Source organism: Sturnus vulgaris, chromosome 3, assembly GCF_052056855.1.
Source record: "Sturnus vulgaris isolate bStuVul1 chromosome 3, bStuVul1.hap1, whole genome shotgun sequence".
Taxonomy (NCBI): domain Eukaryota; kingdom Metazoa; phylum Chordata; class Aves; order Passeriformes; family Sturnidae; genus Sturnus; species Sturnus vulgaris.
The window spans coordinates 99,851,900-99,877,890 of NC_142245.1; the positions used below are offsets into that span (position 1 = coordinate 99,851,900).

Consider the following 25,991-nt stretch of genomic DNA (forward strand, 5'->3'; position numbering starts at 1 on the left):
TCATTCTTGCATTATCTGCAGTGTTTAGGTATAAAAGTTACGGATTTTATTTGAAAAAAAATGATGCTTTCCTCATACTCTTTTCACAAGAAGGAATTTGGCCTTTTTATAATTAAAGTATTGTTCCAGTTTTGTGAGAGATTTATCATTCTTCTTTCTTTCCCTAGGCTAGATTTATGTTGCCAATATCACAATATGATTCTGCAGGAAAATGCCCTCAGCTGCTTATAGCAGGTTTTTTATCTTTCAAGGTCCATGTTCACCACTAAGAAGAGTAGTTTTAAACAGATATTGTTCAGGTGCAGGATGCTCAAGAAGCATCTGTTAGTCATTGCCTGCATTCATTTGTTACTTCTAATATAGATACAAAAATATTACAGCTAAATAAAACTGAATTGTTCATATCACAGAACTAAATTACTTGCCTTGGTTTTTACTGGCAAGATTTGCTTTCAGGGATCCTAGGCCATGGAGATCAGTGGAGAACTCTGGAGCTCTGAAGATTTAACCTCAGTAGAGGAGGATTGAGTTAGGAAACATTTAAACAAATAGAGCATACACAGGTCAGTAGGATTTGGTGGGATTCAACCAAGCATGCAGGGTTGCTCTCAATTCTATCTGGAAAGTCACAGAAATCAGAGGAGGTTCCTGAGGTCTGTAAGAAATCAAATGTCCATGCTGTATTCCAGAAGGGCAAGAAGGAAAATGAAGGGAACTACAGGCCTGTCAGCCTCACCTAAATCTCTGGGAGAGGGTAACCCAGCAAAGCCTCAAGAAAATTATTTTCAAATATATCATGGACAGGATGATTAGGAGTTGTCAACGTGGACATAAATGGGGAAAGCTTTGTCTGACCAATCTGATGGCCTTCTGTGATGGAAGAACTGGCTTTGTTGATGAGAGGAGAGTGAGGCATGTTGTTTATCTTGGCTTTAGCAAGGTTTTCAATGCTGTGTCCTGTAACATCCATGCAGACAAGCTGATGAAGTGCACAGTAGACAAATGAACAGTGAAATGGACTGAAAACTCGATGAACTACTGGGCTCAAAGGGCTGAGCTGGGCACAAAGTCCACCTGGAGGTCAGTCACTAATAAAGTACCATGGGGATTGATACCAGGGCTTATACTGGGTGATGGTGTCAGAGTGCACCCACAGCAAATATCCAGACAATAGAAGATAGAGAGAGGTGGTTGAGACCAGATGTATGTGCTGACATTAAGAGGGACATCAACAGGCTCGAGAAATGGGCCAACTCTTGTTCTTGAACCTCATAGAATTCAACAAAGGGAAATGCCTGTAGCAGCTGAGGATTAACCCTATGCACTCTAGTACACATAGGAGTCTGAGAAGGAGCTGTACAGAAAAGAACCAGCAATGTGCAATTGCAGAAAAGGCAGCCAACAACATCCAGGCATTGCCAGTAGGTCACGGGAAATAATTTTTCCTCTCAAGTGAGACCACACCTTGAGACCTGTGTCCAGTTCTGGGCTCCCCAGCACAAGAAATACATACCCATAGTGGAGAAAGTTCAGTGAAAGGTTGTAAAGATAATTAGGAGAATGGAGGATGTGTCATACAAGGAAAGTCTGGGAGAGTTTAAATTGTTGACCTGGAGGAAAGAAGGCTCAGTAAATCTTATCATCAATGTGTGTAAATACCAGAAGGGATTAAGGTAGTAAAAGACCACAGAACCAGTATCTCTTCACTACTGCCCAGAAAGGGCAATTGAAACACATTGAAAGACAGGAAATTCCACTTAAGTATATGAAAAACTTCTTTACCGTGAGGATGGTCAAAGACTGAAACATGTATCCCAGAGCAGTTGTGGAGTCTTGAGCCTTTGAGACCCTTGAAATCCAACTGGATAAGATCTTGTGCAACCTGTTGTAGTTGACTAAAGTTTGAGCAGGGTAGGGCCTGAACTCAACATTCTGGTGAGGTCCCTTCATGATTTAACTATTACTCTTCTGTGAGTCTATCAAATTAGGATAGTCAGAAAGGTTTGAGGTGAATTCTGTCATTTACAAATGGAGCATAAGAGTATAAGAAGCAAGGTAAAACCTCAAGATGAATCGTTGGCTAGGAGTTTCTATCAAGAATACAGGATTTGTGCATATCAGGAGTGCAATACATATAGACAGAAATGCTTGCAGAGTGGACCTAAACCATTCCTTTTGGCATTCTGTACTGATCTGCTAATGGATGTCATGCAGGTTGAGATTTTGAATTGTAGAGAGACCTTGGAATGAAAAAGTAATTTAAAATCTTCTCAATTTCTGTTCCAATCTGTTAATTCAAGAGGCCTGCTGGGAAACCCTATTATTCAACCATGCAGAGATTTGTATTTTTAATGTGTTTTTGAAGGACTGAATTCAACTTTCAAGTACAAGAAATTGCAAGTAGTGGCTTTTATGTATATGTGCAACAATGTCGCTAAACAAAGGGGACCAGCATAAAGATGCTTCTCTCCACCATTTTATTGAATCTTTGTTTAGTAGCTTCCATATACTTTATGGATCTTGGGGTTATCTGGGCTGGTGGGAGGTTTTGGGTAGTGCCAGGTATGGCACGCAGGTAAATCATTCCTTTTCCTGCAGGTTATCCTTACCTGTGATTTTACCTACTCTGGATTATGTTCTCTTCCCTTTTAATTTTTTTTAAATTTTTTTTCCTGTGTTCCTTATTTCCCCTGTCATCTCCTTGTGGGGAATGGCATTTCACACACCTGGAGACACACCACTCTTAAGCTTCAGGTTCTCCCTTGCATAGGAGATTCTACACTCATTCTTCAAAATTCAGGCATTTCTCATGGATCCACATTTTCAGCTGTGTGGACTTCAGCAAAAATTCAACAACTTCCCTTTCCTTTCATCATAGGCTCCAATAGTCTCTTTTTGGCCAACATGTAATTAGTCTGTTCAGAACAACTGCAAAGGCTTTCCCTCCTTGTTTTTCAGTAACAGATGGGTGTTACTGTGTTTGGGAAAGAAGACAAAGACTGGTCATCTATTTCTCAGCCATCTGCTTCCTTGCCAGCCTCTTTCTTTAAATCATGTTATGGAAGAGGAGTAGCAGGGTCTCCAGCATGATAGTTCTACATAAATAAATTAAAAAGGCATGGTTCCTGCTCAAAAAATTTACAGTAAAAAGAGAGAAATACCAAGAAAATAATCAGTGAGGCTTCATACAGGTATGTAAGTTGCATCACGTACCATAAAAAATATTAATCAATTCAATATTTGAAGTAAATATCTCATGTATACAATTCCACCATAGATCCTAAAAAAAAAGAGGCATAATTTTGTTTTTAAATTTTGGAGCACTATGGAAGACTATGTATGTGTTTTATGCCTGACATTAAAAAGCCTGTTGACAGATGTGCTTGTGTTGAAAGCACTGAAAAGTTTCTGCTGTTTAATTGCATTATTCTCCCTCTTGCTCAAGTAGAGGGTTGGGTTTGTCCTGCAAATTGGAAAATGCAAAGCTTGGTTGTTGTTGTTATTCCCGTCTGCTTTTTGAAACTTTTGTAAGGGTGTAATAGCCATGTGCATGCTGTGCTGCTTGGAACTTTGGTTTGTATTTTACTGCGAGGAGCATTTCTGGTTTCCTACAAAAAATAACCTTCTCCCCTTGGGAAAGTGATTTGTGCTTTTTTATTAGTCCAAAGCTAGAGGCTATTTTAATGCTCCAGATTCTGACTTTCCTGCTTACAAATGTGAATTAAAAACAAAACAAGACACCAAAAAAAAGACAATGAAAACATGGATCTTCTTTATGTCTTCAAGTCATGCTGGGGGGCAATGAGCAGACTTACTGCACAGAGGGAATACAGCATTGAGGAGGAGATAAAGCAGGAAGGAGGGAAGCACTACAGGTGTTGAAGACCTGATACTTTGTGGGCTTTTCAGAGCAGGAAAATCTGCCTGAAGTCTCTAGTATCTAAGTCAAGAAATGGTAGAGATTGGCTACCCTGTACTGGCATTGGAAGTAAACTATTAGATTCGATTGCCAAGCCCTGTCATCAGGAACACACCTGAAATATTTTTTAGTTTTTAGAGTGTTCTAGTTATAGGATACAAGTATTCCCTTAATTGCACTATTTGAAAGACCTAAGATAACCTCAAATAGTAGTGTTCCTCTGTCCTACAGGATTGTTGAGGAATACTCACAAGCACCCATTTGGATGAAGCCTCTGTTTCACCATGTTCAGAAACTAATGAACCCACACCTCCTTGGACAGCCAAAACCTATGGCCACATGTACACTTCTCTATCACAGTTTAGGGAGAACTGAGTCTGTCATCTTCTGATGTGGCCTGAAAGTGACCTGATACAATATGAAATGTGCAGAACATTTTGTTCTTAGTTGTGATGCCTGGAAAGGCTGACCTGGATCAGAGACTAGGCAGAGCAAAAGGAATAAAATAGGTATTTACTGAAAGGATGCACCTTGGGCAGTGCAAGAGCCTGGACGGAGCTACACCGAAGGAGAATCCAAGATGGATCCCAGTCACAAGTTTTTACACTTTTGTAAGTTTTGGTTCATCTACATATTGGGGTCAAGTGTCCAACCACAGCCCCAGGTGATGAAGTCTCAACCCCCTTAGCCATTGTTTATGCTTTTTGGCTACTGGTTGTCCTTGATTGTCTAGCTAGAGATTGTTTTGTCTAACCATCCTGTGATGAGAACTTACTAGCACCTAATATGAAGTTACACACTAAGCAGCAGAGATTCTGAAAAATAAAAAAGCTAAAGCCCAAGGCATCAGTTGTTCATAGGTAACAGAGTTCCACAGTCATAAAACAGTTACCTAAACAGTGTTGAGCTAATTGAAGAGGCGCTAGTGAAATGAATGTTGAACTAGTTTAATTCCCTGCCCTTTACAGATACTTTAATAAGTAGTTGCCTGCAACCATCTACAGTGCTAAGTTGCAAAACACCTTGCAACATGTTGTCCTCATTTCTTTCCTGCTATGTGGTCTATATTTGCTTAAGCTTCTACTTTGTGTGACTGTTCTTCTGCCCAGGGTATTTTGTTATAGATTAATTCACAAAATGTACAAGAAAATATTTAAGTAGCCCCATCAGATTGCTGAGGAAGTAAATGTACTTTTAAACTGTGATATTGTATGCAAACAAGCCAAAATTCAACCTGTGAAATGCTTGGACTGGGATAGGAAGTGTAATTTCTTCTACATTTGAGGGTTTTCTTTTCTCACAGATCTCTTCCTCATTTGGCATGTTCCTCAAACCATAGCAAAGTCAGTGCTTGATATTTTGACAACATCACTGAGGGCATGGAAGGATTTCTCCCAGTGCATCAGGTTCCCCAGTAATTTTTCTAGCATGTGAGAGAACTGTTTGTTAAGGAAGTTGTTCCAGACAAGGTGTTAGGATAAATGGCCATGTTTGTGTTGTAATAACATTTCACGGAATGCCTTTCTACTCTCCTGTCATTTTTGTCCTTTTAAAAAGTGACTTCTTAAAATTAAAAAAAAAAAAAAGTATTTCAGAAAGCTCAGTACTAACAAATACAAGCACTTTATTGGGCTTTAATTAGCAAAGAATGGAGGTCAGGGCGTGTCCAGGCACAGTTCAGATCCATTGCCTTTCAGGAGGTTAGAGACACATGCCTGATGCTCCCCTCAAATTGCTATGTGCACCCTCGCCCAAAATGGCACTGCTGCAATGTGCTTAATATATCAGCTGAAGTCACGGGGCCCGTGTGTCCTTGCGGGGATCTGACCAGGATTTCACTGTACTCTCCCTACTGATGATTGCATGTCAGGAACGTGCATGACTCGGGCTGAGAGCCAGGAGCAGCCCCCGGTAATGAGAAGCTGTAGGCCAAACAGAGTTGTACAATACTGCTTCAGTAAGGCAGCAAAATCAGAAAGTTTGTCCAAAGAGCAGATTTGGGGATGGTGAGTGAAGGATGTACTGGCTTAACTCCCGTCAGCTTGTGGTTGTGCTGCAGCCACAGTGCAAATGCGCAGGATGAAGTGGGGCCAGCAGCTGTAGCAGGTGTAGGAGTGAAATCTGAGCCCGCAGAGCCAGGCTGCTCTTACACCGCGGGGTGAATAAGGAGCACGGGGGTGCTTCCCGGCTGCTCTGGGCAGAGGCGTGAGCAGGAACTCACTCCCAACCCAGCTGGGCCTGGGTTCCTGGTGCGTGCTCAGGGACCAGATTATACCAAAAATTAATTATCGTCTTTTCTCATGAGGAATGTGCGGGGTTTTGCCCATAAGCAAGATTTTAAACATAGCAAAATTGGACACGCATTTTCTTTATTCGTATAGCTGTTGCATCATCCCAGGAAGGCAGACACTCTCCTGAGTTTGTGGAGGAGTCTGAGTCTTTCCCAAGGAATGGCTGAGAGGACAACAGGCAGGGAGGAACCAAGTGGCCATATCGTCCTGATTCATACAGCACACGTTTTCATTATATGACTACATCCTTATTTCCCACTGACGATAAGTTTGAGATTTCTTAATTTAACATATGATCTAATTATGAACTTTTGACACTACCATAAAACTATTGTCCTTCTTATTATATTTTTCTTTCCAGTTCTCTGAAGAAGAAGTCTAGATTGAGCACAAGATTACTCAGGAATTCAGACTTAAATGCAAATTTTGTTTAATGATAAACAGTAGTAATTACTACTAATTACACGTGTACAGTTCTTATTATACAGCCAGTGCATAGCACTTTACAAATACTGATGGAGTTAGTTTGATACTGCCAAAATAATGTAAGTAAGCATAAATTTAGGCACTCAACATGAAACAGCTCTGGTAATGCATGTGACTAATGAAAGTGTGTAATGCTTTATGCTGATATACTAACCCTGTTGACTCACTATGTAACCAAAATCCAGTTAATGGAACTGGGGAGTGGCTGTGTAGGACAAGGGGCAAGGACCATACAGGCAGGAAGGGTTTGATAGGGTGGGACACTGTAAACACAAGGCTCTTTATTTCCTCATTTTATTTCTTTTTAATGGTTGTCAAATTCCAGAAAGGGACAAGTTACACTGGTTATGTCACTGAGAAGGTTGGACACAACAGCTCTTCATACAGGAACTGCATCTGCTTTGAGATGGGATGTTTGAAGAAAAAGGTATAAGAGGAGTGCCAGAGTAGTGTCACCTCTGTATAACTAGTGTCTGGCTTTATTTGACAACTACCTCATGTATTTTCTTCTATAAATTAATCAAATCAGTTTATAAACTCTGTTTTATTATTTGTCCTTGTAACTCCTATTGAAAAGGTTTTTCGGGAACTCAGTAGTTTATTCTAGTGTCAGTAAAAATCAGCTTGGGTACCTTGATACCTACTGTGTGCTTTAATTTGAAGAACACACCTCTTTTCATCTTCTTCTTTAACTCAAAATTGACTTTAAACTCCCATTCCCACTGCTGGCCCTGCACTGGAAACTTCCCTTACAGAGCACCTGGCATTGTTGCTGTTTCCAGTATTTTATGTCATCTGTGTGTTGTTTCTTTCAGTTGTTGCCAGTGCCCTTAAGTAATCAGTACAAGTAATTTGTTCTAAGTGCAACAATTTAACTACAGTGAATTGAATTTGCTATTACTTTACTATATGTGTTTTAAAGGTTTTCTTTAACTATTCCATTCATACATTTCTGTGCTATTTTGAATTAGCCACTCAGCATGATGGATTGGATTGACAGCCCAGAATTCAGTGTTCACTTGCACTGCCTGGCATTACAAGATATTTTTCTTTTCCATTGGCAACGTTCATGGATCCTTAGCAGAAAGAACGGAGATCAAGTTAACAAAGCTCTCCACTTCTTTGCTGGCATTAAATAAATGCTGCACGTTTGGAGTCACTTCAGCTGTTCAATTCACTTTAAGTCATTTTCAACCCACTGTCAGACAGTCAGAGGAATCTACTGAGCTCTCCTACACTTAAGAAGAAAACATTGCTTCTGCATTTAGAACAACTTATTAATTTTGCTTTCTATGTACAGCTAAAAATCAGAAGTAAAATGTGATTGAAAAACAAGCCATGAGTTTCCAGTGCTTCCTGACATGAATCACAGCCTGTCACCAAGAGACAGGTGAGTCCTAAGTATAAAGTCCAGTGCATACCTCATGCAGTTCAAATGAGCTTTAAATTTTTCTACTATTAACATATTTGAATATAACTCCAATAGCCATTTTTATTCTAGGATTAAACAAGTGTGCATGTTGTTCCATAGAGAGTTGGTGGCCCCTTCTTAGGCTATTGATATAGGTATGACAAACTGTTCTAAATGAAATGCACCACGACTCAATACTTAATCTAGTAGCAAATTGCTTTTTAGCTGCAATTCCTAAACTTTGTTGTGGAAAAATAAGAAAAGCTGTTGGAAAGAATTGCCCAAAATGTTCCAGAATTTGTACTTGATAAACACTGAAAATAAAGAACTGTTAGTCAATTGTGATTTTATCAAGACTTTTTTCACGGGTACAGTTAGAGATGAGCAATTTCAAGCAAAAGAGGTTCATTATATCAAATAATATATTGCTTGCTGTTGTACAACATTGGGGAGAGCAAATGATTACTTCTTGGAGGGGGATAAAAGTGAGATTCAACAAAAGGATATAGGAAGTCTATCCTGCAGTAAAGGAAACAAATCCTCCCATTTGCTGGAAAAAGAAAACCATGGTTAAGGACTATGCTGTAAGCAAGGAAACACATTTGTATCTGATTTTATTAGAGATGATTGTATGAACTTTATATTCTGATGCCCATAGGTATTCAAACTGCATTTGAATAACATTTTCCAGAAAAAAATAGTAGCAACAAGTTTAAATGTGATAATGGATTTTTTACAGAAATAAAGTTATTATCAAAGGTTGTGATAAAAGACCAAAGATCATGAGGAATGGTCAAAATAAGGTTCTCCTGATACATTGACCCTTTAATTAGACAGAGAGAAATTGTAGTTCCATTAGCACTGAGGGGTTTTATGCCTTGTGAGGATAGAAGATGGAAGGACAACAGTTCAGACCACCAGTTATGTTTGTTGTTTTGGCAGTTCACTTCCTCCCCAGTTAAGGCTGCTCACAGAACTGAGCACCACCTCTTTTCTTCAGGTACTGTGGCGAAGATGAATTCTGCCTTCATAAACCTCTCTAGCTTTCAGAAATTTGTCAGGTTCTCTGGGAGTAGTAAAGTCCTTTCCCTCATGATTTTAAGTGGTATGGAAAAGCATAAACTGAGGTTGCAGAAGATAAATAGCCAGGAATATATTAATTCATCAAGATCTCAGTGGCCCAATTAAACCGTTGAAGACTCAGCTCATGAAAAACTGAGTATACTAATAAAACCATGAGTCATCATTCCTTTTTTATTGATTCTTATCTTTCTGTATCTGAGGCAACAATAAACATGATTTATATGCACTCCCTTTAATTTCCCATGGTGTTCTAATCACACAGTGGTGTAGGGGAAAAGTCAATGAAGATGGATGGTGAGCAGACTGCACACTGGGAGACTGGCAGCAAATTTGGCCAGAAACTGGGGTGGGGGGATCATGTTGCAGACATAAGTAACTTTTACATTTCTAGATCTGACGCCATTTATTAATGTTAAAATAAATCTAAAAGAAAAATAATGTTGTGATGGGTAAGGGAGGAAGATGGTCCTGTCTGTACCCAAAAAATGTGCCCATTTAAATCTCCTTTGTGGATGAATCAGAAAATGACGCTTAACACTTGTGAGCCTTTCTTCCCTCTGCACACTGCTAAGCAGAGACAATGTCTGTGATGATGTCTTCTATAAGGTCCAAGTAATTTAATTTATATTAGTGGAACCTGCTACAGCAGTTCTCCTTGCTGAGCCACATGGACAGCATAACATACATGGCATCACAGGAACTTCCAGTGCCTTCATATGCATTTTCTATGTCACATGGCTGTTTGATGGAGAGCTGCCTGGAAATAGGCTGTAGGCTCCCTGGCAGCATCATTCATAAAAAATTAATTCAATCTTCTAAAATATAGGCAGATTAGAAGAAAGGCTGTTTTCTGGTTCCTTCCCTTTGGATGCATTGTTGGGGCTTTTTTGCTTTGAAACAACATTGAATTAGCCTGTGAAATCCTCCCCTTTTATTTAATGTTTCTGATAACATCCTCTTTGTGACTATATTCCAGTTACTGCTGAAATGGTGCCATTTCACTAAATGCTATTTATCTTTGCAAAAGGGATGGTTAAGCCTGCAGCTTCTGGCAGAGCCATGACCCTCATGCCTCCATAAGGACCTCTGCATATGATACAAAAGAGGCACCACTGGCTGTTTGTGAGATTCTGAATGAAGATGAGATGCCAGAGCATGCAGCTGAAATGGGAATCAGTGCTGAGAACAGCTACCAGGAAAGTGCTTAAGAGTGCAAGTGCACATATCTACTGACTTCTTTCTAAAATAACTTACTGTGGTTCAAGAAATCAAGAGCATTGGTGTGCAAATGGGTCAGTCATAGACACAGAAAATGTAATAGTAAAGCAACTAGACTTCTAGAAACCCTGTATACCTCTGTAGGAAATGCCTCAGGGAGAAAAAAAAAGCCTTTCCAAGGAGTAGCTTTTTGTAGGGCCATTGCAGCAATTGTCGAGGGATATCCCTGGAAGCCCAGCTTTGTCTCCTGTTGTTGTTATTGGAATAAGAAAAAGGTCACATTCTAAAGCAAGAATGGCTTAAGCCTTTATGAGCAGCTTCTTCTTTATGGTTCATTTTGTGGTTTCACCAATAAACTATTTTACAGTCTTCCAGAGAAAGGCAGCCTTACAGTTAGAGAAAAGCCTTTTGGGTTCTGTTACTCAGCTCCACTATCCCTCTCTTCTCCAGTGAACACAGAGATCCTTAACCTACTTTAACTTTATTATGAGGCTCAGAGTCTGTGCTGCTCCCTTTGAGGACAACTGGAAAGCTGCCACCGACTTCAAAAAGAGCATGGGCAGGCTTCTTGTTAGTTAACATTCGTAAAGTGCTTGGAGGTACTTAGACAAGAGATGTTACATAAATGCGATTAATATTGTAACTTGGCTGTCAATACTGCAGGGCTGTGCTGCACCTTGGTCAGCAAGATCTCCATTCACACTCGGCACCGTGTGGCTGAGGATTAGGGACTAGTTAAATGCAGATAAATAATCTTCCCAAATTCAATGCAACTATTCATGGACATAAATAAAGCTTCTACCTTTGTCTAAATAAGGAAATCTCTTGTTTGTGTGGAAACCCCTTTAGAAGTATATATATTAACACTAGCTTTTATTTCTGGTACAATTATAAAACATAGCTGCTTGTTGAGGTGTTGTATGTTTGACTCATCACAGATGCCCTGGGAATAGCAATATAAAAATAGATACAGAAGGTGAATGCTATTTAATACTAACAATACAACTATTCATGTTAAATTTTGCTAGTTAATTGTCAAAATTAGCTTTGTCTTCCGGTGACGCAGAGAAGTCCACTAACACTGATGAGTTGCTTAGGTTACCTAAGTACTTCAGTGCCATTTGTTCCTTTCTCATTCCATGAGAACAAAGTAATTTCTTTATCATTTTACAGAATTTGCATCATGGGCATTTCTTAGTGGTTCTATAAATTAATCTTCCAGTTAACTTTGGGCAGTATTGCTTGACTCTATCATCTTGAGGCCACTACATCCAGAGTTTTGAAAAATAAGTAAGAGACTTGGAAAGAGAGTCTGATGAGTGCAATACCTAGAAATCGCCTACTGACATGGAATGGCAACCAGTGCTCACAAGGAAAGGTGGATATGCTCCTCCAGGAAGGATCCATGGCAGAGGGCTGGTAGAAGGAGACAGATTTCAGGTGAGTCTCAGCTCCTCTCACCAGTAATGGCAATGGGATAAACAGTGAAATCCAGTGGCTGAAAGGCAGTAACAAGCACAAATCCCTGTCCTGTGTACACAACTCACATTCATACACAGGCTTTATGTTGTATGAGCAGAGTCATCGTGCATTATGAGAACTATAATATGTACTAACTGATTGATTTAATTATGTTCCATGAACCATTGTCTTTTTTCCTAAAAATTCAATCCACAGAATAAAATCTAGCATCAAGTCTTTTGATAGGTTTTCTAGTATGATGTAAACTTTCCCTTTTGTATCACACCTCTGCAATTCTCCATCAGCATTCTGCATGTATTTTTGCTACTGAGAGCCTAAAATTAATATTTTATAGTAGTTCCTTTTGTGTATTGTCAGCACTTTGTTGTCATGTGCTGCAAGTATTAATCAGTTTGCTTATTCTTAACAAAAACAATGGCTGTGAATCTACCATTTCAGATTCTAGATTACTTGTTTGAGGTAATTACAAAAGAAATATGCAGATCATCTGTGGGAAATATACTTAAAGAACGAAGCATTCTTGTAAAAGTGAACATTATTCAATTACAAAACTAAAAATATAAAGAGTTGAGAGGATACCTACTGTGTATTTGAAAGGGCAGCTATAATGCACTTTGTATTCCCACATTTCTTTCATGTCCAGCACATAAAGAAGGCAATTCTTGATGTAGACAGCTGATTTAGTAGGCCTTAAGTGATGGAGAATCTGAGGTACATGGATAGTTCAGGCAAATATTTGCGAGCAGTGTAATTGAGCTGTGCTTTTCATTTCTTAGACACAGAATGTGAGATACTTGGAGTGTGATGAGAAGTATTTAGCCCATTATTCCAGGCATGGCCTGGCAATCATAATACTAATTCATGCATCCTTGATATATTTGGTATTTAAATACTTTGAGACACAGCCTTTCTACAACTGTGGATGTTATTCACTATAGTTGTTATTCACTCTAACTGCTGCTTTGCAGCCACTTCTAAGGTTAGTGTTTTCAAAGCTGCTGTTCCCTTCTGACCAAATATGACTTTTCATTCTCTTACTTACTTGTCAATATTAAAATGTGGAATACTTCTTTGCACTCTGTTCAGGAAGTGATGCCTATAAAAGTTAGGTTTGCATTTTCAATTTCGACTCCATCAGTCTTTGTGCTGCACAGGGATATTAAAGCCAGCTCAAGAGGAGCTCACTACAGGCTCGTGTTGCTGAAGAAACCCAGCTGTTTCCAGGCCTCACCAGTTCCCTTCAGCCATGGACCAGCTCCAAAGCTCAAACAATTTCTCAGCCAGTTTGATGACTGATGAGTAGATTGCATAGAGATTTGGAATTTGTCTGCAATTTGCCAGTGATAACCCAGAAATGGAATGTTAATGCTGCTCTCTGAGTTAGTCAGAGGTGGAAAGCTTCTTACAAAACTTCATTGCATTATGTGGACAAAAACTTTCTTCTCTCTCTAACGCTTGAGAGTAGCTATTTTATGCAGTCTTCAGAGTGACTGATTAAAAAATTAATGTATAGCTGCTTAAATAATTTAAATGCTGAAGTGTGTTAAGTCATCAAACTGAGTAGTAAGGATGGGTATTTTCTCTACCCTATTTCTATTCAAATTCAGCCAAGTCAGTATTTTATGTCTGAAAAAAATTTACACTGACATTTGAAGAGAAATGCTGAGTATATGTTCCTTATTAAAAATGTGTTCATAGAATCACTAGAATATCCTGAGCTGGAAGAGACTTGCAAGGATTATTAGTCCAGCTCCTGGCCCTGCATAGGACAAGCCCAAGACGCACCATGTGCCTGAAAGCATTGTCCAAACACTTCTTGAACTCTGTCAGCCGTGGTGCTGTGACTGCTTCTGTGGGAAGCCTGTTCCAGTGCCCAATCACCCTCTGGGTGAAGAGTCTTTACCTAATACTCAGCCTAGACCTCCCGAGTGAGTATTGATTAAGTGATAAGGTCAGTGATTGGCAGTGCCTGACTGTAGTGCATTGAACCTGAAGCTCCTTCAGACTGTGCTTCCATTTTGCAGGGAGAAGACAAAAAAGCATTTCCCTCAGTTCTGAATATGTAGGGAGAGCTGGGTCAATTCCTATTCACCTAGAGCATCCACCATTTATAGATGCATAGAGTCTTTGCTCACTAGAAGGCTGGAGAGGGTCATGCTGTCACTGCAGTATCATCTCCTGTGTAAAGTGCCACAGGGTTGCCCAATGTTGTCTAAACTAGAGCACAAATATGATGTCTTGATGTTAAAATTGACAGAAATGAACAAGGAACCTGCAAGAACGTCTCAGTGTTACAACTGTTTCTTGTTTATAGTGAGACTATATCCAGCACCAGTGTCATTTGCATGTGAGGCAGAGGTTATTTCTCCTGACCATTTATTAAGGCAGACCCAGTCCTGCCTAGAAGCTAGCAGTCAGTCATCCCTTGTGCAGCTCCACCAAAACAGATGGAGTTGGCCTCTGCTAAATGTAATTTACTCTTCAAACTAGTTATGCAATCATGTCCGGATCTTACACCTAATGTATTTTTTCTTTGTAGTTTTTTAAAAAGACATTTTCAGTTATGCAGCCCCTTTTCCTGTACAGCGCTTCACAAGAATGGACAGCTCTTGACTTTGAAGTGGTGTGCATCACAGAGCACTGACTTCATGCTTGAAAAACTACATGGACTTGTCATTTCCAGCAACTTGTTTTTTTCTTTCAGTAATTATATTCATGAATTGAAGCAAAAGAAGTAGAATATTGACCAGCACAGAGACGAAACCAGCAGCTGATTGCACAATATGGACAGCTGTTATATGCCTTCACAAAACATTCAGGAAATATTTTGTTATATTTGGTACTCATACCCTCTTAATTCAAAGAGGCTCTAATTTATATCAACTAAATATTGTATCAGTGACAAGAAATTTGTGGTAAAACGAGACACAAAAAGCTGTCCAAAACATTGTATGTCAGCTATTTAACTTGTTAGAGCTGATTTATTATTGGCAGTGGCTACCTATACAGACTGTTATCCATTTTAATTTTAATGAGGATCTTAAATATATGTAAATTCTGCCCAAAGGCTGAATATTCTCTTTCTGATCCCAAAGCCCCACTTGCTACTGAATACCAGCTCCAGCTTATTGAGAGAATACCCTGTGCTATGACTGCAGTGGGTAGAGAATCAGATGTGACCATTATGGAAGACATTAAGTCTAGGCTTTTTTTTCTGGATTTGGCCACCTGTCCCACTATGGAACTATTAGTTTCAATGCTCAGGTTTTGTTTCCTTGAGCTCTTAAGAGCACATAACCTGTATCATTCTTGTTACAGTATCTAATTTATGATGTGCCTACCAGGAATTTTTATGTGAACCTTTTGCATTCTTTCTTTGCTCATTTCAAACCTATCTTCAATCCTGGAGAAAAAAAGCCATATAGCCATTAGCAAGCTTGGATCAAAATTTAACAAATATCTTGATTTGTGTGAATATCCATATTCCTTTCAAATCATTCCTAGTTTGGCAATTGTATGGGTGCACTATTTGTAATTCATCAACATTCAGTTATACACCATATTATGAAGTTTATTGCTGAACAATTTCCTATTTCTTAGTTTATTTTTGATCAGTTTACTGTTGTAGATAAGAAAGGACATACATACATGGACGCTGAGAGGAGATTGACTCTGGTCTATAAAAAGGAGCCAACATTTTCAATTACAGGTCAGGTCATTATTTCTGCCCCCTAGCAGAAAGGTGGCTTCACAATAAGATACTAAGATTTTATTACTAATGGTGAGCTGGCTATGGGTAATTGCTATAAATAATGACTTCACCACAATAACTTAATTAAGCAATTGAACCTGACAGGCAGTGCATTGTAAGGGATTACCGCATGCCTTTAATAAAAAATAAAATAAAAATCAAGGAATTTCAGCTACCAAGAAACCTCTGAAAACAATTCTTCTGTCTACCTTGTTGTAAAAAAAAAAAAAAAATAGGTAAATCATCACTCCGAAAAATCTCCCCAAAATACTGTATTTATTTCTCATAACCCATTGATTCAAACAATGGTTTCATGTTCAACTTGAAGGTGTTCTTTTGAGGAGCAGAGATGGAGACAATCTCCTCTTATTAGGTTTGTCTGCTTTTCTGGAGACAGCTGAAAAGACAATATAAGGAAATAGTATTAGCAGCTACGAGCTGGTGGGATATAGCCTAGTTTACTTGAGCCAAGCCCTGTATTACTGTCAGAGCTTTGCCAGCTGACAATATGGTTTGCAGCAGATGAAGTTCTAGTGACTAAAGACTTGGTTCTAGAGCCAGTTATGTAATATGGAAATCCCCAAATAATTTATTTCACTAAAACAGTGAGGAGATCTGAAATTCTGCCATGCTAACGAAAGCCTAGGTGCTTATCACAACCGCTTCACTGACAGGGTCTACCAGCACAGGTGTACTGTAATGCTTTCCAAAACTTTACCTTCCAGTATTTCATATCTAAATGTAATGTGTCAGAAAAGGAATGAGAAGATTAGGCTAGTCAAAGCCAAAACAGGAGTTTTCACTGTATTTTTCGAGCTTTTGAAGTTAGCATGCTGCATTCTATATGGAGAAATAATAAAGACTTTGTTTAAACCTCTTTCAATCTGGAGCAATAAAACCAAGAGTAACATGGAGGGTATTGTGTTGAAAAAAACATCTGGCTTTGTTTTGATGCCTGCTTTTCTATTTGAGTTCAACTATGAGATCTTTCTGGTCTGTGTTCAGTCTTCAGTACCTGAAAGGCACTGATTGTCCCTGTTGGATGCCTGATCAGTATCAAGTGTAGACAACAGTTAGGTACCAACATATTCATTTAGTACAGACTCCTCACTGTATCAGCCTTGTATTGGATTTTGAAGGCTATTCAAAAAACAAACTATTGACTTAATCTTCTGCTTTTCTCCCACATTCCCCTTGGACTTACTAAATATATCAAATATCCCCTCCCATCTTATATCTGATATCAGTGACAGGCTGTCTTCATAGGGGCATGTGCTTCCCATTGAGGATCAGAAGATGAAACAATAGAGTTGTTTGACCTATGCTGGAGTTAGCACGTAGTCAAATGAAGAAGATGCCATTTCTATTTAATTTACTGGCACCTGAACAACCACTGGTGCATGAGTTGATGCTGAAGAAGGAAGAAGAGAGCTATGAAGGTGCCTGATGAACTTCTCATGGCAGTCCTTATCTAAATGCCACAGAGGCATTTCTGCCACTTTGGCACCAGACTGAGGGCTGGCATTCCTTTTGTTTGCCATTCCAGTTATCTCTCTGATATGCTTTCTTCCTTGAGGTGAGGATAATCACGTTAGGAACATACTGTGCTTCTATGTTTAGATCTCTAGTTAGTTTATTCAATAGGGTAAGTATAATTATTCTAATTTTGAACCATTGTAAGAAGATTAAACAATTTGCTCAACATCTCACCCCAAATCATTTAGATACATGCTTTTATATCTATGAAAATTCTCCATTGTATTGCTTTTAGTAATAGCTTGTCACGCTTAGTTCCACATCCTGTGTTTCACACCTCACTTCCAAGCATTTATTTCCAAGTAAACTCCATACTAGACTTCTGTCCACATTTGCTTCACATCTACACTGTGATGTGGGTGAGAGGCACAGCCTTACACAGCAGAATTAAGGAATCTGCCTTGCAGGGCACCTCCTTCTCCCCAAGGCAAGGAATGAAAACTTTGAAAATTTCCCTGTTTACTCTAAAAAACCAGAACAGATGTATGTTGACATTTAATTTCTCCTAGTCAGCTATTTGTAAGCACATCACTTCTTCAAGGAAGTATAAAGTTATGTGTGTAGAGGTTGAGTAATTTTTAAAAAGGCACTCTGTAGCTGATGAATCCCAATACAGTTTTCTGTTCGGTTACCATTCTTTGCTATAACAGACTGAAAAGTTGCATTCATAAGCCAGAGTAATTGAGAAAGCTCTTTTTTTTCCCCGGCTCTATTTTATGGGATTTTTTTTAAGGAACAGAAAATTTAAAGGAATCTTGAAACAGTTTTTGGCAATTGCATCCACAGCAGCACATGTATTCTGTTCAGCACAACCATTACACTGGAGCACACAAAACCCCAGTTTTCATTTGCTGGGACTTTTAAGAAGCTTTCTCACCAGTGCATACAATTTGGTCTGTGTGTTCTCTTTTGTGGCCATTATTAACGCACAGTGTGGGCTATAAACCTAGGCTTCCTCATCTGGTGCCAACTGGCATCTGCCAAGCACTCTCTCCTTATCTGATACCTCTGCCAGTTCCCAGTGTGAAATGAGGCCACGCCACGCTATCGTCGGGATTAGACCTAATGCACTGAGTTCTGTCTGCCCTGTTTATTTTTACCAACTTGTTTAGATTTCCAGTCTGGGCATCTGATGTCCAGAAATACTGGTCGTTTAATAAGCAGTAAATCCACACAAATGCAAAGCCTGACTATTTCCTCTTTCATTTTTTGTGTGTCCTTAGAAGGCACGGAGGAGATGCAAAATCCTACAGCACAGAAAGCCCTGCAGAAGTTGCTTCCATACCACTGCCATGTGTGTGTCCAAGTGCTAGAAGGACCAGGGGCCATGAGGAAGGACAATTGCCTGACTGTAATAAGAGGCACCTGGAGCCAATTGAGCTAATGTTCTGCAGGTATTGACCAGATAATTGATCTCCTACTATTTCCTAAACTAGCTGCGTCTTTATTAGATATTGAGTGATAAAATGGAAAAGCAATAAATGGATTTAAAACTTCCTCCTCTCATATATAATGATGATTAGATAAAAAACATTATATGATCCATTTATAACCCTGATCTGAAACTGATAGAACTAAACCCAAACTAGATCAAATGCCAAAGCACAAAAGAGCAGGGACAAAAGAGCAGTTTGGTTCTCATATATGGCAGAACATAAAGGAACTCCACAAAGAGAGAGTATCTAGTAGCTATTTAATGCCAATGCAGAAATTCTTACCCAGTCTTTCCTAAGGGTTGCAGTCCAGTCCATTTTTAGACACAGCCAATCTCTTACTAGATATTTTGGATAGGAGCACATTGCACTGTTGGGCAGCATTTTTCTTCACAAGCTAAGAAGAGTTCTCATTTTCATCCCTTCATTTTTTCTCTTATTACTACACAAAATTTTTCAGCATCATGAGTGTTTACACCCTTTTTAATACTTACTTGCCTGTTAAATCCCCCAGTACCTTCTTTACCTTCCTTAAATTAGCAACCACAACTCACTACTCAGAAAGTTATAAAAACATTGGACTTTCATCAAACAAGGTTAAGACAAAAATGGAAATTAAGCAAGCCTCCCCAGCAAAAAGCTGCAGAACACTTCCAGAGAGTGTTGTAGATTTCAAAATATTATGCATGTGCATAATGCAATTAGATTCATGGAAGAAAAACACTTCAAGTGCAGTGAAAAGAAAGATGTCACCTCTCAGCAAGTCAGTTAGTTGCAGATCACTGAGGAATGGGATGTGAACTGGGGAAGAAGCACCACATGTTTCCCAAGCACCTTGTGTCAGCCACTTTCAGGGAAGACTAATGAACTAGATGGACCTCTGGCCTGGTTCAATACATCAGTCCTTACATTTTTTTGTTATCCCTTTGGGATGGGTAGATTGCTTGTTTGATGCAATTTATCTGCTGTATCACACAGAAACTCTGCCAAGGAAACAAATTGCTATATTCATCATAATGTTGCTGGGACAGAGGTCCACAGTGCAGAGCAGCACTTCTGGGCTGATAAAGGTATAGCCTGACAACCTGGAAAAGGGTTTCAGAGAGAGATGCTCAAGGTGTGTGCTTGTGAGGGGAGAGAGAGATTGGGTAAATGCACAACAACACGAGTGCTACTCGGGTTTTGCTCCTCATTCACCTCCCGTGGCAGAGGACAGATCCCTCCCTGGACAGCTTCAGTGAGCAGCTGCTGAAAGAGGTGATCCAGCAGCGCTGCACTGGTGGGGCCCGAGCGAGCTGCAGTGGCGCTGTGAGGTGGCGCTGGCCCGGAGCTGGGAGCAGAAGTGCAGCTCAGCTCCATCAATGTCTGTGCTGGCAGGGTGTCCCGCTTAGCCAGGGCAGTGCTCCTTACGAGAAAACATCAGCACCATGCCGTGCAACGGCGCTTCAAGCTGCAGAAGAGTCAGGACACTGGCTGAAGTTTCACTAAATAAAACTTGCACTTTCAGGCCATTACAACCTCAGGATTGTACTTTCTTATGCACAGATTCCTCTATCCTCACTTCACGTTCTGGCTCAATCAACAGATGGCTGGCTCCTAACACGCTCAGCACAATGTAATTGAGGGCAAGTGCCCAGACCTCAGTGATGGTACTTGGACCAGGAGAAGGTGAAACAGTTGATGGAGACTCATGGACACAAACCAGAATGGGATTCAGATCTGTTTCCTTATCACTTCAAATAAAACTAGGTTCATTTAGTCCAAGGCAATGAAATGTAATACTGGCATTCTGAAGTTTCAAAAATAAATAATACTTGTCTGTTCCTATAAGCTTAAATAAGCAGTGACTTATTTGGAAATACTAAGCACAAACACTTGATATATAGCACTTGCTACTGGGAGAAAAATTGTCCAAACCAGCCAACCTTCAGCTTGATTCATTACTACTCAGCAAAACAGAACTCTGCCACAAGCTAGGCATTGCACCCCCTAGTCCTGCCAGTCAGCTGTAGTCTCTGACTATATTTGTCTGTAAACAGACCTAATAATCACAGCCCCAATAATTATTAAATTATTGGAGTTTATTGGTTTCAGTCTTTGAGTTATTTTTTATCTAAAATTAATTATTATTTTATTGTATTTATCTAGCTCTCTATCAGCATAAAGAAAGAAGGATTCATGGGCCAGTTACTGTTTTCTTGATCATTTTATATGTTCTGTGATTGCCTAACCTAGGCTAAGATGGGGACAAACATCTGTGTTTTTCCATTGAGTTCTGCATAGTTTTCTTATTTGTGAAGCTAGAAAAATATTTCCTCTATTAGTTCAGTGCTCTGTTCCTATCAGTTTCAGTTCTCTGATGCATTTCACTCCTTCTTTTCTGTAATTCATTTCCATTTCCAAGTTAAAAAATATTTGGGCCAGGTACTCTGCTCTAAATTGATTTAAACCTGCTGAGAACAGGTTTCAAGAGCTCATCAGTAAAAAAGAATCTTGTTCATCTATTTGTTTTTTCCTTATTAAAGCAAAGCTACATTGTATTATGTATTCAATTGCATTATAATCATCTTAGTACATGTGTCAGCAGTAGTCAGCAATTCACAAACATATGGTTATATGGATAGTTTTATGCCTGAGATACTTCCAGTTGTTTTGGGGGTTATTCCAGTATCAACATCCTCATGTGTGTTTATGTGTGCAGGATCAGGGTCACAGCTTTCAGGGGAGTCATTTCTAAATGGGAACATGACATGCTACGTTTCACACTGACAGATCTTATAGTAATACTCAAATCTTCAAGAAATATTCTCACAAGAGTGTGACTCAAACCAGCCTCGACTGTCAGCACATGTAAAGGATCAAATGCTTAGAAAGAAGAAGTTTCAGAGTAAGAAGCCAAAGCAGCATAACTATTCTTAGGAAAAATGAAGATAGTGAAGAATGATAGACTGAGGGCTAGTTTTAAGGAGTTGACATAACTTGTCTTTGGCTTTCACCAGCCTGATTTTGAGGTTTGGTGTTTCTGCCCCAGGAGCGCAGCTGTGGTTTGTGGGGTGTTATCAGTATCAAATATTTTTCATGGTAAAAACTACTGACAAATAAATATTTTCACAAAGCAGGACTTCCTTAAAATATTTAAAAGTTTATAGTTAATACTTTCATTTTCCTACTTTCAATCCCAACCTTAGAATTATTTACCAAACTTTTCATTCTGTATTTTTGTGTGAATGTTGCAGGTTTTCTAGATTATGTTTACTTGATAACCTAATTTTTTTGTGTCTGAAGTGTCATAGACTGCCTTATGTGTTGATGTACTAGACAACTAGAAAACATTTTTAATTCAATCAGCTTAGCTATATGATGTCACAATCTCCTTATGACTAAGCAATATGTTATCAATAGGCCTTGTGCTTATGGTCTATGGATATGCCTGGGATTTCACCTGATATTAATTGTCTCTTTCCTACTGAATTTACCCTTTCATCACTCTCCTCATCCTCCTATCACCAGGTGAAACAAGTACAACTCCTTTAACCTTTCCTTGTAGGTGTAGGCCCTTTACAATCCTGGCATCCTCCCCTCCATTTTCTCTGCATCCATCCTAACTTGACCAAAAAACGCTTCCTGAAAGATGTGTTTCAGATGGAGCCTCCCCAACACTAAGTAGAGAACAAGGCAGTGGGACAGAGAATGTGAAGCCATGCAATATAAACGTGGCGGACCTGGACATTTTCACTTGGGGTAAAGAGTCTTTAGAAATCTCTAACGAAAATGCTGCAGGGTAAGATCACCCTCACCCTGGACATGAGCACAGCATCAGGGCAGATCTCTTTGGGGCACGTGTAGCAAAGACTTAGCACTTTCTCCATCATGTTCATTTTCTTCAATGTTTTTAGCTGATAAACTTCCACGAGTGCACCCTTAATGAGCTGGTATGAACACTGCACCAGCTGAGCACTGCTGCCACACTGCAGTCAGGGCAGGTGATCCAGGCAATGCTTCTCACCACTCACTCACCAGCTGATCCTGGTGGCAAGGCTGGGAAAGGGGCCCTCGATCAGGGTCCAAATCCAAAGGACAAGTAGAGTGATACAAATACCTTACTGGTGGCAATAATGAACAACTACCAGACAGATTAAATTAATTCTTTGTCTACTACAGCTAATGTTAAGTATGATTTGATCAACTCTTGATCCCTAAAGGAGTCTGAGGTTCTTTGGTTCTCATACTTCTTTGGTGTAGAACAGTAGTTTTGGTCATGTTTATTGCCCCCCTTGAGGATGTTTGGTAAGGATCATCTTTTCTGATGTTTTTATGACTGCCATCATGGCTAAGGTGTTATGCAGAACTGTGGTTTTGCACAGTCAGGGGCTTTATCACATCTGCCATGGACAGCCCACACTCCTTGGCATCCTCTCCCACTTGTGATCTTCAAACTGCTGTAATTTATGCACTTGCTAGGCCAGTTTAGTATAAGTAACATTCTGGAAAAGATGTGGTTGTTTACTAGCACTCATCCCAGGAGAATGGCATCTCAAAAACACTAACAGAATATATATCCATTTACATAGAAATAACCACACTCTGGTGAATTTAACTTCCTGAATTCAAAACACATCCATTTCTGGCTTCACCAGAGATTTGTTTCTGGTTTGAACCATTTTTTAGTGACCACAGCTGTTCCTCCATGTCTCTGCTTTTTTGAGTTATGTAAAGAATTGCTAACACTCAGTATGATCCTCATATCCAGACTGATAATCCAATACTGCTTTCTCTCGTGATGAATGATTACAGTGTTCTCCATATAATGGGTTATGGGTTCTGTGAACTCTGGTTACAGCTTTTCCCCTCAGTGGAGGGATTGACATGCTTCTTCAAGGTGAGAGTCTCTCTCTCTGTTTAAAGAGAACTCGTGCTGCAGCTGGTTCCTCAGCCACAGCGTTTCTAGCTTCCCATTCCAGGCCCTGATGATCTTCTTTTATTAAACGTTCGGGAATTACGTGTGGAATTAAGATAGCAGATGGGCGTTCTGGTTCAGATGGGCAGGATCTCCATCTGGAGGCCTCCAACAGAACTGCTTCTCTCCCTTGGTTTCAGAGACCCCGGGAGAGAAGCGCTTTGGCAGAACCAAAATGCTGCTGAAAATCAGACACACCTCGGACAGGATGCCCTTGCTTTCTGATTTGCCTTACGCCACCAATCCTTCTGGCAAACATGGCTGCAATTTGCCAGCAGCTTCAAAAGCTCTTGGAATGGCACCTCTCCCTCTCCATCCCAAACGGAAGAGGCAGAAGGGCCGAGGCGTTTCCATGCGCGGGCAGCGCTGCCCGCCGAGCCGCGGCTGCCGGGGCTGCTCGGAACCACCGAGCCAGCTGATGTGACAGGAGCACCGGCGGGACTAAAGCTGTCTGATAGAAATGAGTCTTACAGAGATGGCAAGGGAAACACTGAACCCATAATGAAGCTTCTAATGCTAAGATTTGAAAAACATACAAGAAGGCCAGCATGAACTACTTAGGGTTTTAGGCATGTTCAGGGGTTAGTCCCACAGGTGCTGGACTTCAGTGTCATAGTCCCCCATCCAAAGTTGAATCACTTCTCCTGAAACATACTTGACATAAAATGAAGCATTTCTGGGCATAGGAAGGAAGATATGCAAGCTACCAGTTTTTCCCAATGAAACATTCTGGATTTTAGAAAAGGTTTACAGTTGTGACTCTAAAAATAACAAATGAACCCTTTTTTCATTAACTGGAGTAATTTTTATCAAGAATTTAGAATCAACTTTTATTGTAGAGACCATGTTGAATTAAATGAGTTTCACTTAGTACCTTCCTCTCTTCTTGCACATTGTTTTTTCACTTTCATGAGTCTTTTGAACTCATGTTGATCAGGTCTCCCAGTAATAGGTTCCTCTCCACCACACTTGTAAAGGATGCTATCAGACTGAAACCCAGCAAGAGGCAAAGGTTGTTTGAAAAGTTGTATTCAATACCAATACCTATGTATAAATAAAAGGCTTCCATTGAATTTCAGCCAGCTAAGCTGGTAAAAAATCCTGACTAAAGAACTCAGACTGCAAATTCTTTGGAAATTCTACTAGTTAGCAAATCAAATACTTCGTAATCAAAAAGCATCTTTAGTAGATTTAAGATGGGAATTTGTTTCAGTAATAGTTAAAAGATGTTTTTCAGATTTTAGAAGTATGTCTAAGCTAAAAAAAATGAAAAGAGAAACATCAACCCATGATCTGAAGGGGAGATTGTAGTGCAAATCCATGCCTATTCATAAACACAACAAGAACTGTATTTTGAAAAATAACAATAACTCTCAGGTATACGCTGTTGGAAGTTGTTTGTCTGCTGTGTTAGTAACTTGGGAATCAAGAAAACTGAAAGGTAAACAAAAGTATTCCTGCTCCCGTAGCAGCTAAATGCAGAATTGACTTCCATCACTAAGAGGCGCTGCTGCATCAGGCCCATGGGCCACTCTTGCTCGTCATACGGTGAGGTGGAACCAAGAGCAAATAAATACCTGCACACATATATATTTGGAGGGGTTTTAAATGCTGGAACGTGTATGTGTTATTTATCTATCATCTATCTATCTATCTATCTATCTATCTATCTATCTATCTATCTATCTATCTATCTATCTATCTATCTATCTATTTATCTATCTGTCTGTCTGTCTGTCTGTCTGTCTATCTATCTATCTATCTATCATCTATCTCGATCTTTGAATTAATATTCTTCTTTCAATTAAAAAGCATTAGCTTAAAAAATACACTTTAGTGAGTGGCTGCTTTATCTTCCGTCAGAAATATCCTGTATTTTCATTAAGCTGTGAAAGATTTTGTGCTGTACTTGTGATATTGGAAATCATTCTGAGAGTTATGATGATGCAGGCAGCAAATTTTTGGTGCGTGGAGCTGTGTAAGTCCTCAAGCTGGTAATGTACATTAAAAGGAATTTTAGATCTATAGAGCCAACTCTCCTTTCATGAGAGGATCTAAGAACAGGCTTAAAGCACTTCTTACACTTAGCACTCTGTGATCCGCAGAGCATGTTAAGCAATGTTTTACTCCTTCATTTGTAAAGATGGAGTTTCAGGAAGGGATGTAGCTAAGCCAGAAATAAACACAAATATTGTAAAAATTGTTCATGCAACTAAGGTGGCTGCTCCCAGCTGGTAGAACTTGTTTCTAATTTGGAAAGGAGTTTTTTCAGCAGAGTTCACAGCAAGCTGGATTTGGACTGGGATGGAATAGGGTAGGAAGAAAGGATTTGCAGTTGATGAGGGTGAATACACCTATAAAAGAAAACCAGTACAAAACTACAATGATCACAGCTCCAGCATGCAGCAGGTCTAGAAAGTACAG

The 25,991-nt window shown here is 39.6% G+C and overlaps 1 long non-coding RNA gene across 1 annotated transcript; it reads left to right on the forward strand.

The window, feature by feature from the left end:
* Positions 1–437: 437 nt before the first annotated feature.
* On the forward strand, positions 438–18,894 carry LOC148224501 (uncharacterized). The gene is made up of 3 exons (XR_015802730.1): positions 438–8,086; positions 10,218–11,848; positions 18,401–18,894. It is a non-coding gene; the product is annotated as an uncharacterized LOC148224501 (long non-coding RNA).
* Positions 18,895–25,991: the final 7,097 nt, after the last annotated feature.